Source organism: Cherax quadricarinatus, chromosome 17, assembly GCF_038502225.1.
Source record: "Cherax quadricarinatus isolate ZL_2023a chromosome 17, ASM3850222v1, whole genome shotgun sequence".
NCBI classification, from domain to species: Eukaryota; Metazoa; Arthropoda; class Malacostraca; order Decapoda; family Parastacidae; genus Cherax; species Cherax quadricarinatus.
The window spans coordinates 21,093,801-21,113,526 of record NC_091308.1 but is presented as its reverse complement, the minus strand read 5'-3'; positions in this window follow the sequence as shown (position 1 = coordinate 21,113,526).

Sequence of the window (19,726 nt, the reverse complement as noted above, 5' to 3'; positions counted from 1 at the left end):
AAAATGACATGTCCAGAAAACAGAAGAATAAGTGTGGTACTGTAATACAGATGGAATCGCCAACTCTGTTCGAGTAGTTATTACAAAGACGAAATTAAGGAACACTAACACACGTAATATTCCCAGATCTATCAAACGGCAAAATATAAAAGGGAAAAGGAGGAGTTGCGATGTTGGCCAGAAAGCACAGAAGATTTCACGAAGTAGGAGACTCGGAAACGGGAGATTTCAGGGAAATATTTAGTAGGTACTGTGATGTCAAGAGACAAAAGTAATGGGACAAGCGATATATACCGTAATCCACCAACACCCAAAAAATTTCATCACCTCTCAAAATAATAATCAAGCTGCTTTAAGACAACCCCCTAGCTCCATCTTCAACGAGATTACCACCCATAAGCTCCTCCCATATAAAGCTTCTGGAGCTGCCTCTGGTCAGAAGTCAGTAATACAAATCAGTCTTGGAAGGCAGAGTGAAGAGCTAAGTCTCAACCCCACAAACACAACTCAGTGGTCGTGCGTGCACACAACCTACACACGCACAGTCATATACACGCATGTGCACATGCACTCACAATAGTACAACTGCTCTCGCACACACACACATGTGCACTCATGCACACACATGAACACATAACCTACTGGCGCTTGTGTAAAGGTAGTCCTACTTACTTGCAAGTGTAAATAAAAAATGGTACATCTGAGAATCATCCAAACCCGAGGGGCAAGGGAGAGTGCAGGAGGCAAGTTCCACTTTCTAGATATGATGATAGATGATCTAAAGAGCAAACTGGAGGAGGAATGGGAAAGAGCAACTCCCTTTGGGTAGAAACTGAAGGAAATGTGCAATAAGGCAAATAAGGAGGTTGTGGAGCATGTAAAAAGGACTATTATGGCTGAAGAAAGTTATAAAACTGGGGGTGAAAAAATGAGACACCATGGAAAAAAAAAGGAACAAGCAGATGTGGCAGCAGCCATAAATTGAGAAGTAGAGAAAGCTCTAGCAGATGGAAATATACTAGCAGAGCTTTCAGAAGACTGGAAGGCAAGGGGAGTGATAAGAAAACAGCAAAGAAAATGGTGGAGATAGACAAGGCAATCTGGATGGAGAGACAATGGGAGAAAGAGGTCACTGATGATCTATGGACTCCAAGAGGCTGATGGAAGGTCAGGAAGCAAATGGGAGGAAGAAGAACTTAAGATTGTATCTATCATAGGGTGCATAGAAGAGGAGATTGGGCAGATGAAATTTTTTTCATGGGATCGAGGTACTCCCATGACAACATCCAATCAAGTTAATTTTCTGGACAATGGAATGGGATCTCTAGACAGAAAGACACACGATATTACCATATACATCTGGATCAAGACAACTGAAGGATTTTGTACAATGCTGTCGGACACACACACACACACACACACACACACACACACACACACACACACACAAAAAAAAAAAAACAAACAAAAAAAAAAAAAAACAAAAAAAACAAAAGCCAGGAGGGAACAATCAGCCCCAAGGAGCACCTCTAGGCCCACAATCATACCTTTCCTAGTAGGCACATAAAGACCCACCCGTGCTTTCCTGATGCTAACACCATCCCCACACCATTTCCCCTTATCACCGTACCTCCTACTTGTAACTCCCATCCTGACTCCTCCCTTTATACCAATGCACACACCAACCCCAACTTTACCTACCTCACTCTGGGCAGATGCTTGACGACTAGACCACAACAACTAGAGAATGGTAAAAGATCTGTGTGGTACACAAATAGGGATGGATTACACCATGTAACAAAATTTCACTTTTGTCGTGTTCCTGGGAAATAAGCATCATTTCCCAATCTTTATTACTAAACAAAATTTAAAAAAGCAATTTTGATTCCAAAACTTTGCTTTTGTGGCGAGGACACTTCTGGAACACTTTCAAGACTGATGTAAAACTATTATGTTCTAGGGTTTTACTTGGTAAATATAAAAACAGGGGCTCTCAAAACAGCATTCAGTTCGCCTCTGGCTACCTTTGAAGACACATCGGAAGAAGTGAAATGGCACCAAGAGGCTGCAATTATTCTCCAGATGCAGTGGCAAGTGGTTCACAGTTCAGGCAGAAGGAAGATGAGGATAGTTAATAGATAAGATGTGAAGGTAGGAAATCGATTCTCTGTTCTCCAAGACAAGTGTACTTCAGTGGTTAGTGAGGATGAAGGTACCACTGATTCCCCCGCTAATCAAGGTAAGAATATTTTAATAGTAGGTGATTCTCAGGTAAGATATATGGACCATGCATTTTGTAACAGAAACAGAAAGGTCAGACAGAGAATGTGCCTTCCTGGAGCTGGTGTTGGTGACATAGTCAGCAGGTTGGATAATATTATGGCAGGTAATGGGAACAAGCCCATTATCTGTCTTAGTGCTGGGGGTAATGACATTGGGAAGGGCAGGAGAGAGGAGCTGCTGGATAAGTACAGGTCAGCCATAGTAGTAGTTAGGCCTAAGGGAGGGATCCCAGTCATATGTAGCACCTTGCCTAGAAAGGGAGTGGGCAATGAATGGATGTCTAGGGCAATTGGTATAAATTGCTGGCTAGACAGGTACTGCAAGGAACTTGCAATCCCATTGCAAGTAATATGTATGCAAGGGATGGGGTTCATCTCTCTGGGGATGGAGTGGTTGCATTAGCCAATTCAATTGAGAGGGTAACTGATGACTTGTCTAGGAATTTAAACTGATAGATTATAGAGGTATGGGTGTTTGTGGGAAACAATCAGGCTGCAGCATTAGGGTTAAAAACAGCAGTTATTACCGGGATACCTCAGGGATATGTTTAAAAGACAATATTCAAAATAAAGTTCCTAGTAATGGCAAATCAATTGATCAACAATGAAAGAAAGAAAGATAGTAGAGGGCAACGAGTGACTAGCTCCCTTAAGGTTTACTATACAAATAGAAGGAGTCTAAGAAATAAGATAGATGAGCTAAGATTACTTGCAAGTGCAGGTAATATAGATATTATTGGTATAACAGAGACCTGGTTCAACCTGAAAGATAGAGAAATGCCTTCTGAATGCAACCTACAGAGTTATAAACTATTCCACACTGATAGGGTCAACAGGAAGGGTGGTGGAGTGGCGATGTCAGAGAAAATTTAAATTGCTGTCTTAGACATGATATAAGATTAGAAACATCGAACACACAATCTGTTTGACTACGGTTTCTCGAGGGACGTGACATTAATTTTGGGTGTGATTTATAGGCCCCCCAAACTTTGATAGGGAGTGCAGTAAGCTGTTATGGGACGAAATTCATAAGGCATCTAGATATGAAAATGTTATGATAATGGGAGATTTTAACTTTAGACAAACTGATTGGAACAATATGACAGGAAATCTTGAGTCTAGTGACTTTCTTGATACAGTTCAAGATTGCTTTTCAGAACAGGTTGTGACAGAACCAACTAGACTCTAGAGGAAACAATCTGCTTGGCTTAGTTCTTGCCAACAAAGATTCACTAATTAATAATCTTGAGGTTAATGATGAGCTTGGGGAAAGTGATCACAAATCACTTGGTTTCAATATATCATGGAATTACCCAGATAACTGCAATCAAATCCCTGTCCCAGATTTTCGCTTGGCCAACTTCATGGGACTGAAAAATTACCTGGGTGGGCAAAATTGGGATGTCCTAACTATGGGTCAGGTAGGTGATCTTGGTTGCCAATATGACGTTTTTCAGAGCATAGTTCTAGCTGCCCAGACAACTTTTGTTCCGAGTAGGAAAATTAGATCTAACAAAAATGACCCCAAATGGATGAATAGATTAAAACATCTCATTGGTCAAAAGAGAGGCATATATAGGCGTATCAAAAGAGGGGATGGGCAGTTAAGAAATCAATATATTGAATTAAAGAGAGAAATAAAGAAAGGAATAAGAAAAGCAAAAAGGGATTGTGAGGCTAAGGTTACAAGGTATTCAATGACTAATCCAAAAGGGTTTTTTCAGGTATACAGAAGTAAGATTAGGGATAAGATTGGCCCACTTAAGAGTAACTCTGGTCAGATCACTGACAGTGATAAGGATATGTGTGAAATTCTCAATACCTACTTCCTCTTAGTTTTCACCCAGGAAAATACTAGCGATATTCCTGAAATAATAGATTATGTAGAACAGGATAATAAACTATGTACAACTGCAGTAACTAGTGACATGGTCCTCAGACAAATAGAGAAACTAAAACCTAACAAATCCCCAGGCCCTGTTGAACTGTTTGCAAGGGTGTTAAAGGAATGTAAAGAGGAACTTAGCATACCTTTGGTTAATCTTTTTAACATATCACTACAAACTGGCATAGTGCCTGATAAGTGGAAAATGGCAAATGTAATACCTCTTTACAAGGCAGGTGACAGGCCCTTGGCTTCGAACTATAGACCAATAAGCCTTACCTCCATAGTGGGAAAATTTATGGAATCAATAATTGCCGAAGCAATTATTGATTCCATCTTGATAGGCACAGATTGATTAATGAATCTCAACACAGTTTTACAAAGGGGCGTTCCTGTCTTACGAATTTACTAACTTTTTTCACTAAGGTGTTTGAGAAGGTAGATCATGGTAATGAATATGATATTGTGTATATGGACTTCAGTAAGGCTTTTGATAGAGTTCCATATCAGAGGCTATTGAGGAAACTTAAGGCACACGGAATAGGAAAATAAATTTTTTCCTGGGTAGAGGAATGGCTGACAAATAGGCAGCAGAGAGTTTGCATAAATGGGGAGAAATCAGAATGGGGCACGTCACAAGCGGTGTTCCTCAGGGCTCAGTGTTGGGCTCATTGTTGTTCACAATTTACATAAACAACATAGATGAGGGAATAAATAGTGACATAAGCAAATTTGCTGATGACACCAAAATAGACTGTCCAATTCATTCTAATGAGGACACTAGAGCACTCCAAGATGATTTGAATAGACTGATGCAATGGTCAGAGAAGTGGCAGATGCAGTTTAATATTGACAAATGCAAAGTTCTAAATGTTGGACAGTTAAATAACCATGCCACATATAAACTGAATAATGTAGATCTTAACACTACTGATTGCAAAAAGGATTTAGGAGTTCTGGTTAGCAGTAATCTAAAACCAAGACAACAGTGCATTAGTGTTCGCAATAAAGCTAACAGAATTCTTGGCTTCATATCTAGAAGTAGTCACGGTATTGTGCCTTTTTTGTTATCTGAAGTATTATCAAAGTTTGTGTAATAAATCGATTGCTGTCAAAAATGTCAGAGAGGAAGTCTGAGTCAAAGGTGGAGCCATAAGCAACGAGGAAAGATAAAGTAAGGGTGTTAGAGCAGTGACGACGTTGGAGGTAAATTCCGTGTGCTCATTGAAAGACAGGACAGATCAACAGAATATGGCAAACTGAAACCAGAACCTGAAAATTCTCAGAGTGGGACAGGGCACCTCTCCATGAGATACCCCTGAGTAAGATGGGAGTGCCTGATGCAAAGATGGGAAAGCATAGTCTCCCAACCACAGAATCGATAAGAAGGCCAGGAGCCTAAACTTGGCTTGATGGAATATAATTTGTTATGACTCACATTGGACCAATAGTATTCCCAACAGTTGCAAAGGAGGTTAGAGATTACTGCAAAACAGTCTGAGTATGGAATACCTCTATATGAAACTGGACGGTCATGTACTGCTGACCACGCAACAGTCTCTCCTGAAAAATGTAAGCCGGGTCTGAAGAATACTTGCCTCTCAATTTCCATGTGTTTTTTCTAAACTGCACTCATAGAGAAAGCCAAGGTAATGGTTGAAACATAATCCCACCAACAAATGCATTTAGTTTCATGGATGACATGATGGGCAATCACACTCTCCTGCTTAAAATCGAGGAGTCACTCTGTGGTTCTACTGTAACAATATCGGCCCCATGCAACACGTTTTAAACGTACTGCATGAACACAAGCAGACCACCACCAAGGCACCCATTTCTGAGAGTGCTTACTCGAGGTTTGAGGAACTGAATGTGCAGCCACAGTTAAAAAAAAAATAGTCAAAAAGAGTTGTTAAATCAAAGTAAAAAACAGATGTAATTGCTTATCAGTGGAGGACAAAAATGGTTCCTCACTAAAAAAGTTTTATGCAAGAAAAGGTTCCAATTCACCTGCTCAAACTACCAACATGGGCTTCGAGGAGGGCAAGAATAGGAATGGGAAGTAAGGATAGGAAAATGATCGCTGTCATGTAAACCTGGGAGCACAGATCAGGTAAAGTTGAGTGTAGTTGAGGAGGAGCAAACAGAGGTATCATTGCAAGCCAGAGAGATTGAGTGCAAGGGTCAAAATGCTATTTCACTAGTATTCCTTCAATTCTATCGACTAAGTATAAGAAACTGCTCATTTACCTATTTCAACTACCCAATAAAGTGATCAGAAATTGGTAATTTGGCAAATTTCACACAAAATTCAAAAATTGCCAATTTAAAAACAGAGTCCAGAATAAACAATACAGATATTACTAGCACTAAAAAAACATTTCCTCTGTTCCTCAGTCACATCTCCAGGCCCCTTTTATATTACATTTCCATTTTGAACATTTATTCGCACAAAAAAAAATAGAAGATTTACTGTTATGCAGACTACAGCCTCTCCTCACTTAACGACAGAGTTCTGTTCCTAAGACCAAGTCGGTAAACAAATTCGTTGCTCACATCCTTCAGACTTGGAAGACCAAGTGTTTAGGGACTTCAGTTTCATCTCAGTGAAGTTCTTGCCTCCTAACACCACTCCTCTCCTCCAGCAGGTCATTTCTAACTTCAAAAAACTCTACACAAAAGCAGTGTTTCAAAAGTACTTTGAAGAGACCTCGGACACTCAGTTGACCCTAAGATCGAAGTGGCGAGGGTGGAGGAGGAGGAGGAGGAGGAGGAGGAGGAGGCGGCGGCGTCCATGTTGATCCAAAGCTTCTTCAGTGCCTCCTTCAGGTCCGTGATGTTGGTGGGTCAAGCTTTTGCAGTCTCATTTTTCATCACATGCCCGGCATTCACGATAGGGTGTGGGTCAGAGGAATTGCCTATCCACTCCAAAACACTGATATTACTATTCTCTAAGAACTTTTTCACTCCTTTTGACTTATGGGCAGGGGCACCATCATGAATAAAAAAATCACACTTGTGAATGTTCAAAAATCTCAGCATGTGGTCCCTTAACACCTCAATAAAATTACTTCCCTTCATTGTAATGTTCTTAGGAAGGAAGCATAGTTCACCCCTGCCCTTGTAACCAATAAAAGCACCCCAGACCGTAACGCTGTCAGGGTGCTGCAATATCTTCATGGTGTACCGCGGGTCATAACAGGACATGCCACTGGGATGATGGATGGTTTTGGAGATGCTCCTGACAACCCTGAAGGTACTCTCGTCGCTGAACATCACCTTCTGCCAGTGGTCTGAGGTCCAATCCTTGTACTTCTTGCAGAATTGAAGGAGCTTCTTCGTCATGACTTCAGTTAGCATGGGCTTCTTGGCAGCAAGTCAAACAGGCATTTTCAGGTCCTTTTGCAGTCACTGCTGAATGGTTCGCACTGTGACATCTTTCAGGTGTGCCGGATGTTTTTTCTTGACTTCTCCGGCTGTTATGGCAGGATCTGACAACACTTCCCTCTTCAGGATCTTGTCTTTGCAAGAAGTCTTTTTGGGGGCCCTAGACCCCACCTTCCTAGGTGGTACAGTGCCAGGTGGGAGTGAGGCAGATGTTTTCTCAAGGTTGTAAATTGCCATCCTAGTCACCTTCAGGTCTGCGGCTACGCATATCACAGACATTCCTTGCTCTAATAGGGTGAGTGCACGGGTCTTCTCTGCATCTGAAAGTTTAGTTCAACCTATTCTGATTACTTGGAGCAGAGATATAGCATGGTAAAGTGAAAAAATGGACAATGAGTAGCAACATAGCTAGCCTCGTTCTTCACCGAGCTCTGGAAGAGAACTGAAGTGTGGCATGGTGGGGAACGATGGAGCAAGATGGGCTCTAGTACACTAAACCATCACAAGCTCCACCCACTTTTCCTTTGGCAGAAAAGCAAGTGAAGTATATACACCAAAATCTAGCATATAGTTTTTTTTTTTTTGCGGCCACTGTAGCATTGTGTATGTCCATGGTCCATTATACTGTACTTTACTTTCTGAAAATACATACACAATGCTAAATTCATTATTATTCCAGCACTATGCTGTATGTACATAAATTTACCCCATACAGGAGGACCCCATTTGTATGGCTCTTAGGTTTCCAACCCTATGTGAGGAGCAAAAATCGTCAGTGGGTGGAAATCACTTTTTTCATTACCGAATGTGTCTACAATGCCCGACAACGTGTTTACACTGTCATATATTAACCTTTTGACTGTCAGTGTCATATATATATACGTCTTACTAGCCAGTGTTTTTGACATATTAATATGCCAAAATTCTAGCAGCTTCAAATCAAGCGGGAGAAAGCTGGTAGGCCCACATGTGAGAGAATGAGTCTGTGTGGTCAGTGTGCACAGAATAAAAATATCCTGTAGCACGCAATGCATAATGAGAAAAAACTGCAACCGTGTTTTTTGGTGTAAAACCGACTTTGTGGCGTATTTTCGTATGGTATTTATGGTTGTACAGTGGACCCCCAGATAACTAAATTAATCTGTTCCAGAAAGTGTGTCTTATACCGAATCTGACTTAATCCAAATTAATTTTCCCCAAGGGAAATAATGGAAATCCAATTAATCCATTTCAGACACTCAAAAGTATTAAAAAAGAAAAATGTTTTTTACATGAAATATACATTTACCTACACAGAAAACAATGATACTGCATGAAGAATAAAACAATACATAATAACATCACACTTACCTTTATTGAAGACACCCACTCCATAAAGACTTCAGGTGCCAAGTCCTTATCCTGCATTACTTCCCTCCTTGTTTTCTAATGCCACTCGGACCAGCTTGAGTCACTGGACCCCTGTCGCTCAAAAAAGTTTTCCAGAGAGGACTGTTTCTGGCGTATGTTAGGAATTGTGTTGGGAGACACAAGACAGTCATTCAGTATGACACTAATATCAGCTCTGGCTTATTTATCAAGCAAAATTCATCTAATATGACATAATAAACAATATTAATAACATACAAACGTGACATATACTCAAGTATAAATAAAATACATCATTAAGTATGTCATGAGTATTGCTGTGTTGTTGTTGTTGTTGGGTGTATAAGGGCCACTGAGACATAAGCCGTACATAGTGGTGGTGGAAGTGGCAGCAGCGGTAGAGACTAAAGACAGGTGTTGTCAGTCACCCTATATAACTCCAACAACATTGGAGGAGTTAGGTTTGTGCTGTCCTTTTTCTGTCAATTAAATGCTAAACTTACCTGCTACAGTTAATGCTACACTTTATCGCTGGCTGCCACTATAGCCTTTATAGACTCCTACTGCTTTAGTATCGTACATATTGCAGTATCACTGAAAAAGGCACATTCTCCCCTCTCTCTCAGCCCTTTACCAAAGGGCTGGCTGGCACTAAAAGCTTTCTTAGGGCCCATGGTGGCTTATTTAGCAGTTAAAAGCACTAAAAAGAATGGAATAAAACAAAATATATTGTATGAATGCGTGGAATCATCCTCACTGGCTGGTAAACAATGGCACACTGGGCAGCTCAGGCCCTGACAGGAATGACTTATACCGAGTTCAGTGATGTTCACCGAGCCAATATTTCGATGCAAAAACGTTACTTATTCCGATGACATCTTAATCTGGGGTTCCACTGTATTCTTTTCTTGGTCTCATTTGATAGAATGGAAGATATATTACAGAAATAGAGTTGGTTTTGATTGGTTTCACGATGAAAAGTACTTGAAATTGAGCTCAAAGTAACAGAAATGTTCGATTTTTGCCGATGTTCAAGAGTAAACAAATGATGTCACCGTCCAATACGTGTCCAACTGGCCAGTCTAATACGCAGTCACAAATGGGTTGACATTATTTATGCAATTATATAACAATGCAGTAGTCTGCATAACAGTAAATCTTCTATTTTTTGTGTGAATAAAAATTCAAAATGGAAAGCAAGAGTAATATAAGAGGGGCCTGAAGACGTGACTAATGAACAGAGAAAATTTTATTTTAGTGCCAGGAATATCTGCACTGTTTATTCTGGACCCTATTTTGAAATTGGCATCTTCTGAAATTTGAGTGAAATTGGCCAAACTGCCAATTTCTGACCACTTTATTGGGTATGTGAAATCAGTAAATGGGCAGTTTCTTGTGCTCAATCGATAGAACAAATGGAGTTCTAAAGAAATAGCTAGGAGTTTGGTCGACTGGAGCAATGGAATTGGCCAAAAATAGGGCTCAAAGCGGGTGAAATCGCCAATATGTACATCGCTGAGATCGCTAACTTCGCGAGAGCGTAATTCCATGAGTTTTCCATTAAATTTCGTACTTTTGGTGTCATTATCATCAGGAAAAGATTCTCTATCATTTCATAATTTTTTTTTTTTTTTTTAAATTCTTCAACACATAGTTCAGGATCAGGGGTCTCAACACTGAAAGGGTTAAACCAATTCGCAGACGACACTACTTATGTCTACTCCTACTCAAAGCAAGCTATACATACATAGATACACTGTTGTGATGAATGGTTTGAAAAACCGACAAGTTGAAGATTGAGACACTTATGCAGCATATGGGAATCTTTATTCAGGAAACGTTTCGCCACACAGTGGCTTCATCAGTCCAATGCAAAGAGGAAGGCGTAAGGAGAGGAGGAGTATGAGGTAATCAGTCCCTCAGCCTGGAGTCGATGTGTTCAGTCCATCAATCTTGTAGAATGTACAGCACAGGGCCGTAGACGTGGCTTATATACTGTAGTGAGGTGAGGTGAAGCAGGCGGAGGCGGGGTCATAGTGGTAACATCCACTAGTCGAAGTAGGTCTTCGTCCAAAGGTTGAACAAGTGTTGAAGAATTCTTTGTAACAAGATCCCATGATGCTGCAGTGTCTGACAGTTGTGATGAATGGTTTGAAAAACCGACTTTGCATTGGACTGATGAAGCCACTGTGTGGCAAAACGTTTCCTGAATAAAGATTCTCATATGCTGCATAAGTGTCTCAATCTATAGATACACTGTAAACAATGAGATGCTAAAAATATATACTTGGATGATGACTAACAAACTCACTCTCAACAAAGGCAAAACATACTTCACGCTGTTTGGAAACAGAGCCTTAAATATCCAACTTAATATATCGATAAATGATTCCCCCTATTACAAGAAACATGAACAGTAAATTTCTAGGTCTTCTCCTTGACTGTAATCTTACATCTCATTCCCACATCCAGTATATATCCAAGAAAATTTTCAAATCAATAGGCATCCTTTCCAAGATACGATACTATGTACTACCCCAAACGTCACTCCATACCCTATACCACTCTTTAATATATCCCTACCTCACTTATGGTATTTGTGCCTGGGGATCAACCACAGCCAACCACCTTAAACCTTTAACCCTCTGACTGTTTCGGTCGTATATATACGTCTCACACACCACTGTTTCTCACGTATTTATACGCGTAAATTCTAGCAGCTTCAAATCAAGCAGGAGAAAGCTGGTAGGCCCACATGTGACAGAATGGGTCTGTGTGGTCAGTGCACCACAAAAAAAAATCCTGCAGCACAGCAGTGCATAATGAGAAAAAAAAAAAAACTGACCATTTTTTTGGATTAAAACACCGACTTTGAGGTGTATTTTCATATAGTACTTATCGTTGTATTCTTGTTTTCATGATCTCAGATGATAAAATGGAAAACATATTACAGAAATAGAGATGATTTTGATTACTTTCACTATGAAAACGATCTTGAAATTGAGCTCAAAGTAGCAGAAATGTTCAATTTTTACCAATGTTCAAGAGTAAGCAAATCACACCACACGTCCAATACACTTCAACTGGGAAGTCTAATATTCTTTCACTAGTGCACTGATATTATTTATACCATTTTTACAATAATGCAGTAGTCTGCATAACACTAAATTTTGTATTTTTTTGTATGAATAAAAAACCAAAATAAAAAGCAATAGTAATGTAAGAGGGGCCTAGGTGACTAATGAATAGAGGATATAAGAACATAAGAACATAAGAACGAAGGAACACTGCAGAAGGCCTACTGGCCCATGCGAGGCAGGTCCAAGTCCCTACCGGCTTAAGCCAATGCACCCAACCTAGTCACGTCAGGTCACATTGACTTAAGGGAGGAACACGGCAACCGACCTGTTAGCACAAGCTATCAGGTCCAACTCACACCCACCCACATCCACTCATGTATTTATCCAACCTATTTTTAAAGCTACACAACGTTCTGGCCTCTATAACGGTACTTGGGAGTTTGTTCCACTCATCCACAACTCTATTACCAAACCAGTACTTTCCTATATCCCTCCTGAATCTGAATTTTTCCAACTTAAAACCATTGCTGCGAGTCCTGTCTAGGCTAGATATTTTCAGCACACTATTTACATCCCCTTTATTTATTCCTGTCTTCCACTTATAAACCTCAATCATATCCCCCCTAATTCTACGTCTTTCTAGAGAGTGCAGTTTCAGGGCCCTTAGTCTATCCTCATAGGGAAGGTTTCTGATACATGGGATCATCTTTGTCATCCTCCTTTGTACATTTTCCAGAGAATTTATATCCATTCTGTAATACGGTGACCAAAACTGTGCAGCATAATCTAAATGAGGCCTAACCAAGGATGTATAGAGTTGAAGAACAACCTGAGGACTCCTATTATTTATGCTTCTTGATATGAAGCCAAGGATTCTATTAGCTTTATTGCGAACACTTATGCACTGTTGTCTTGGTTTCAGATTACTGCTAACCAGAACTCCTAAATCTTTTTCGCAATCCGTAATATTAAGATCTACATTATTTAGTTTATATGTGGCATGGTTATTGTCCTGTCCAACATTTAGAACTTTGCATTTGTCTATATTAAACTGCATCTGCCACTTCTCCGACCACTGCATCAGTCTATTCAAATCTTCCTGGAGTGCTCGAATGTCCTCGTCAGAATGAATTCGACGGCCTATTTTGGTGTCATCGGCAAACTTGCCGATGTCGCTCTTTATGCCCTCATCTATGTCGTTTATGTAGATTGTGAACAGCAGGGGGCCCAACACTGACCCCTGTGGAACACCGCTCGTGACGCTTCCCCACTCTGATTTCTCCCCATTTATGCAAACTCTCTGCTGCCTATTTGTCAACCATGCCTCTATCCAGGAAAAAATTTCTCCTCCTATTCCATGTGCTTTAATTTTCCTCAATAGTCTCTGATGTGGGACCCTGTCAAAAGCCTTACTGAAGTCCATATACACAATATCATATTCATTACCATGATCTACCTCCTCAAATACCTTAGTGAAAAAAGTTAATAAATTCGTAAGGCAGGAACGCCCCTTTGTAAAACCATGCTGAGATTCGTTGATTAATTTATGCTTTTCAAGGTGGCTACGAACTGCCTCGGCAATTATTGATTCCATAAATTTTCCCACTATGGAGGTTAGGCTTATTGGTCTATAGTTCGAAGCTAAGGACCTGTCACCTGTTTTGAAAATAGGTATCACATTTGCCATTTTCCACTTATCTGGCACCATGCCAGTTTGTAGTGATATGTTGAAAAGATTAGCCAAAGGTGTGCTAAGCTCCTCTTTACATTCCTTTAGAACCCTTGCATACAGTTCATCAGGGCCTGGGGATTTGTTAGGTTTTAATTTATCTATTTGCCTAAGGACCATGTCACTTGTGACCCTAATAGTGCACAGTTTATTATCGTCCTGTTCTACATAATTTATCATTACTGGAATATCGCTGGTATCCTCCTGTGTAAAAACTGAGAGGAAGTATGTGTTAAAAATTCTACACATTTCCTTATCACTGTCAGTGAGCTGACCCGAGGAACTTTTGAGTGGGCCTATCTTGTCCCTGATCTTACTTCTGTATACCTGAAAGAATCCTTTTGGGTTAGTCTTCGATTCTCTTGCAACTTTAACCTCATAATCTCTATTTGCTTTTCTAATTCCCTTTTTTATTTCTCTCTTTAACTGAATATATCGATTTCTTAATTGCCCCTCTCCTCTTTTGATTTGCCTATATATGCCTCTCTTTTGACCAATCAGATATTTTAATCTATTGTTCATCCATTTAGGATCATTTTTGTTTGATCTGATTTCCCTATTTGGAACATAATTTGACTGAGCAGCTAGAACTATGCCCTGGAAAGCATCATATCGGCAACCATCACCACCTACCTGACCCCTAGTCAGGTCATTCCAGTTCAGCCCACCTAAGTAATTTTTCAGTCCTATGAAATCAGCCAAGCGAAAGTCAGGGACGGAGACTTGATTGCCATTATTAGGGGAATTCCATGATATGTTAAAACTGAGTGATTTGTGATCACTCTCCCCAAGCTCATCATTAACCTCAAGATTATTAATTAGTGTTTCCCTACTGGCAAGAACCAAGTCAAGGAGGTTATTTCCCCTAGTTGGCTCTGTCACAAACTGTTTTAAAAAACAATCCTGGATCGTATCAAGAAAGTCACCCGACTCTAAATTTCCTGTCAAATTGCTCCAGTCAATCTGTCTATAGTTGAAATCTCCCATTAGCACAACATTTTCGTATGTAGATGCCTTACGAATTTCGTCCCATAGAAGTTTACTGCACTCCCTATCAAGATTTGGGGCCCTGTAAATCACACCCAAAATTAGTTTTTCTCGGCCCTCGAGAAGCTGTAACCAAACAGATTCAGTGGCTGACGCTTCTAATTTAATATCTTGTCTAACACAACAATTTAAATTGTCTCTGACATACATCGCTACTCCACCACCTTTCCTGTTGACCCTGTCAGTGTGGAATAATTTATAGCCTTGTATGTGACATTCAGAGGGCATCTCTCTATCTTTCAGATTGAGCCAGGTCTCTGTTATAGCAATAATATCTATGTTTCCTGCACTTGCAATTAATCTTAGCTCATCTATCTTATTTCTAACACTCCTGCTATTAGTATAGTAAACCTTAAGGGAGCTAGTCCCTTGCTGCCCTCTGCTGTCCCCCTTTGTTTGCTGACCTGTTCTATTGTCTTTATTTATAACTTCATGCTGAATGCCTTTTATACATTTACTGTTTCCAACCCTAGTGTTGCAACCTGCTTGTTTCCCACACACACCCATACCTCTATCTTCCATCAGTTTAAAATCATAGGCATTTCACCAATGGCCTTCTCAATCGAGTCTGCAAGTGCTACCACCCCTGCCCCAGAGAGATGAACCCCATCCCTTGCATACATATCATGTTTGCCATAAAAGTTGTTCCAGTTGTCAATGAATGGGATTGCAAGTTCCTTGCAGTATCTGTCTAGCCAGCAATTTACACCAATTGCCCTAGACAACCATTCATTTCCTACTCCCCTTCTAGGCAAGATGCTACATATGATTGGGATCCCTCCCTTAGACTTAATGAAATCTATAGCTGACCTGTACTTATCTAGCAGCTCTTCTCTCCTACCCTTCCCAATATCATTTCCACCAGCACTGAGACAGATAATGGGCTTGTTCCCATTACCTGACATGATATTATCCAGTCTGTTGACAATGTCCCCAATATGTTATTTTTGTGCTAAGAATGTCTACATTGTTTATTCTGGACCCTATTTTGAAATTGGCATCTTTTTTAATTTGCGGGAAATTGATCAAATTGCCAATTTCTGACCACTTTATTGGGTAGTTCAAATTGGTAAATTGGCAGTTTCTTGTACTCAACTGATAGAAAAAATGGAGTTCTAAAGAAATAGCTATAAGTTTGGTCAACTGGAACAACGGAATTGGGCAAAAACAGGGCTCAAAGTCGGCGAAATCGCCAATGCGTATACGTCGCCGAGACCGCTAATTTCGCGGGAGCGTAATTCCGTGAGTTTTCAACCAAATTTCGTACTTTTGGTGTCATTACCATCGGGAAAAGATTCTCTATCATTTCATAAGAAAAAAAATTTTTTTTTTCCAAAAATTTGACACAGAATGACAGTTTCAGAAAGGGGCCTGTGGCAGTCAAAGGGTTAATAACCCAACAAAAAGCTGCAGTGCGGATGAGTACCAGCTCCTGTGTCAGACAGCACACCCCACCACTTTCCAAAAGCCTGAACCTACTAAATATACGAGACATACACTCATATTATTGTGCCTACTACATATACAAAACATTAAACTCCATATAAACCCTCCATATAAACTTCTCCTTGATAGCTTCAACAAAACACAGTCACAATACAAGGCACAAGGCACTCTTCGACATCCCTCATTTCAGTCTCACACTATGTAAAGGGCCTGAAGATCTGGAATTCACTACCTCAACCGGTAAAGGATCCCCTGACTACATATGAATTTAGAACTATGCTTAAAAATCATCTCCTCTCTCAATACTGACCAAACCAACCAAAACAACTTCTGATCAGTTTGAAGCAACTTTCCCAAATATATTATATGACCTCTAGTCTATTAAACATCTGCCAATCCATGAAATATTACTGTTTGAACCATAAATTGTAATACTGTTTTTATGTGCAACTTCAAGATTATTATTCTTATAAACCTCCACCATGACTACCTTGCATTAGTATTAAGATTAAATAAAGATTTATTTAAAAGTTAACCATTCTTATCCTGCCCATACTTAAGTATAGTGGAACCCCGAGTTTCACCCTTAATCTGTTCCAGGAGTTTGGACTAAAGTCAAAACGTCCCAAAGTCAGAGCAATATTTCCTATAAGAAATAATGTAAATCCAATCAATCCGTTCCAGACCCACAAAAATATTCACAAAAAAATACAAAAAGAACAACTATAGTTTTACATACACACAACACAGATAAAAACATATAGTACTTAAATTAGTAATACAATAGATAAATTAACATTTAAATAACATTTACTTACCTTTATTGAAGACTGTTGCTGGCACATGGAAGACACGAAGTGAGGGTGCATTTATTGTTTGGAAAGGGAATCCCCTTCCATAAAGACTTTAGGTAACAAGTCCTTATCTGGGGTTACTTCCATTCTTTGTCTTTTAATGCCACTAGGACCAGCTTGAGAGTCACTGGACCCCTGTCACACAAAATAACTGTCCAGAGTCCTCTGTTTCTGGCACCTCTTTAACATTTCCCTAAAATGGGACATCATTCTGTCACTGAACTTGTTGCAGAGATGGCTTGTTTCAGCTTGCTCAGCGTGGTATTTTTCCTCAAATAACAAAAAAAGGCACAATACCATGACTGGAACAATACACAAATAACCCGCACATAAAAGGGAGAAGCTTACGACGACGTTTCGGTCCGACTTGGACCATTTACAAAGTCACACTGTGTGTGACTTTGTAAATGGTCCAAGTCGGACCGAAACGTCGTCGTAAGCTTCTCCCTTTTATGTGCGGGTTATTTGTGTATTTTTCCTCAAAACTTTGCAACCTATTCCACATTCTACACATGTCCCTCATCACTGAAGAAGGCACCTCCTCCACTCCCTGAAGCAAGTTCCTCAACTGTGGTCTGATGCTGTTCCAGATGAAGCCCCTGCAGCTCTTCAGTGGTTAGTTCTTCCCTGTGGTCCTCCACCAACTCTTCCACATCCTCACCACTCACCTCCAACCCAATGGACCTCCCCAATACCATGATACCTTCCACAACAGGCAGAGGGTCGGCACACCGCTCTCGTATTGTACTATTTCTTTCTTCATTTCTATGGTGTTTCTCCCTCTCCTTACCAAAGGGGTGCCACTAGGAAGTTTCTTTGGGTCTATGGTGACTCATTTCAGTCACACTCAATAAATAAGCACCAAACACAATGAATTAATTGTGAAATGTTTGGATGAGTGCACAGTGTAATATTCAAAGGTAAACTAGCAGCCAGACTGACTCACGACGCCTTCGCAGGGAGGTGTGCGGGCACAGGCAGGCGGACAGGTCTGGTATGCAGGATGGAGCATGGGGCACAGTGTGAAACCCGGGACAAAATCTAGCCAAAAAAAAAAGGTTCTAAACTCTAAGTGTACGATATTCAGGGCGGACGAAACTCGGGGTTCCACTGTAGTTATTATGTACAGTGGAACCTCTGGTCAAGGATGTTTCCAAACATGAACAAATCAGTTCACAACCAAAAAATTCACCAAATTTTTGCATCTGGTCATGAACACCTATTCAGGTGCCGAACAAACACAGCCATGTCAATTTTCACATTCCACACCATTTTTTTTTGCAAGTGCCAATTTCCCCCACTTTTTGTTGTTTGTGTACACCTCGTGTTGTAGTCAGTCTCGGACAGATGTACATTCATTCGCTGTGAACTCCTTCCGTTATATTTCATGTGTTTTTGAATTCCTTTTGAAATTAACCATGGCCTCTAAGCAAGTGAAGAGTGGTAACGTGGATAAAAAGAAGTGTTTGAAGAAAACTGAAATAGAAATGAAGAAGGAAATTATTGAAAAGTATGAGCATGGTGTGCGTTTTACTAATCTACGACCTCAACTATTCTGAAGCAGAGAGCGGCTATTAAAGTAGCTAATGTTGCTAAGTTACAATGTTTACCAAGCAGAGGCCTCAAGTGCTGGAAGAGGTGGAGAAACTGTTGCTTGTGTGGTTGAACGAGAAGCAACTTGCAGGCAATAGCGTATGCGAGACAATCACATGTGAGACGATCAACGCGAAAAAGCCAGGAAGATACACAGTGAGTTGTGGCAGAATTACCCTTCTACAAGTGCATAAAGTGATGAATTTAAAGCTAGTAGAGGAGGGTTTGAAAAGTTTCATAAGAGAAGTCGCATTCATAGTGAGGTAAGGCATGGAGAGGCTGCTAGTTCTAATGCTGCTGCTGCGGAAGCATTTGCAAAAGATTTCGCTGAATTCGTGAAGGCCGAAGGATATGTCCCGCAACAAGTGTTTAACTGTGATGAGACCGGGTTGTTTTGGAAGATGATGCCGAGGAGAACCTACATAACCCAGGAGGAGAAGGCTATGCTTGGCCACAAGCCAATGAAGGACAGATTAACCATTTTGCTGTGTATGAACACAAATGGCAATCTAAAAATTAAACTGCTAGTTGTCTACCAGTTCGAGAATCCTCGAGTGTTCAAGCAGCACAATGTGAACAAGGCCAGATTGCCCATGACGTGGAGGGTGAATATGATGGGTTGGGTCACAAGGAACATGTTCCCACTGCTAGGAAATATCTTGCCAACAATCTTCTGCCTGAGAGGTGCCTTCTTCTGATGGACAATGCACTGGCACACCTTCCAAGTTTGGCTGACTTCATTAAGGTCAAATTCCTCCCCCCCCCCCCAACACAACTCCTCTTTTGCAGCCCATGGACCAGCAAGTGATATCCAACATTAAGAAGCTGTACACTAAGGGACTCTTCACTAGGTGTTTTAATGTGACCGAGGAGATGTCTTTGACGCTGGAGGAGTTCTGGAAGAACCATTTCAACATTGTGCAATGCATCAGCCTCATTGACAAAGCCTGGGAAGGCGTCATGTGCCAGACCTTGAATTCAGCATGGAAGAAACTTTGGCCTGAATGCATTCCTGAACGAGATCTCAAAGGACTTGAGACCTCTGTTGTGGAGGA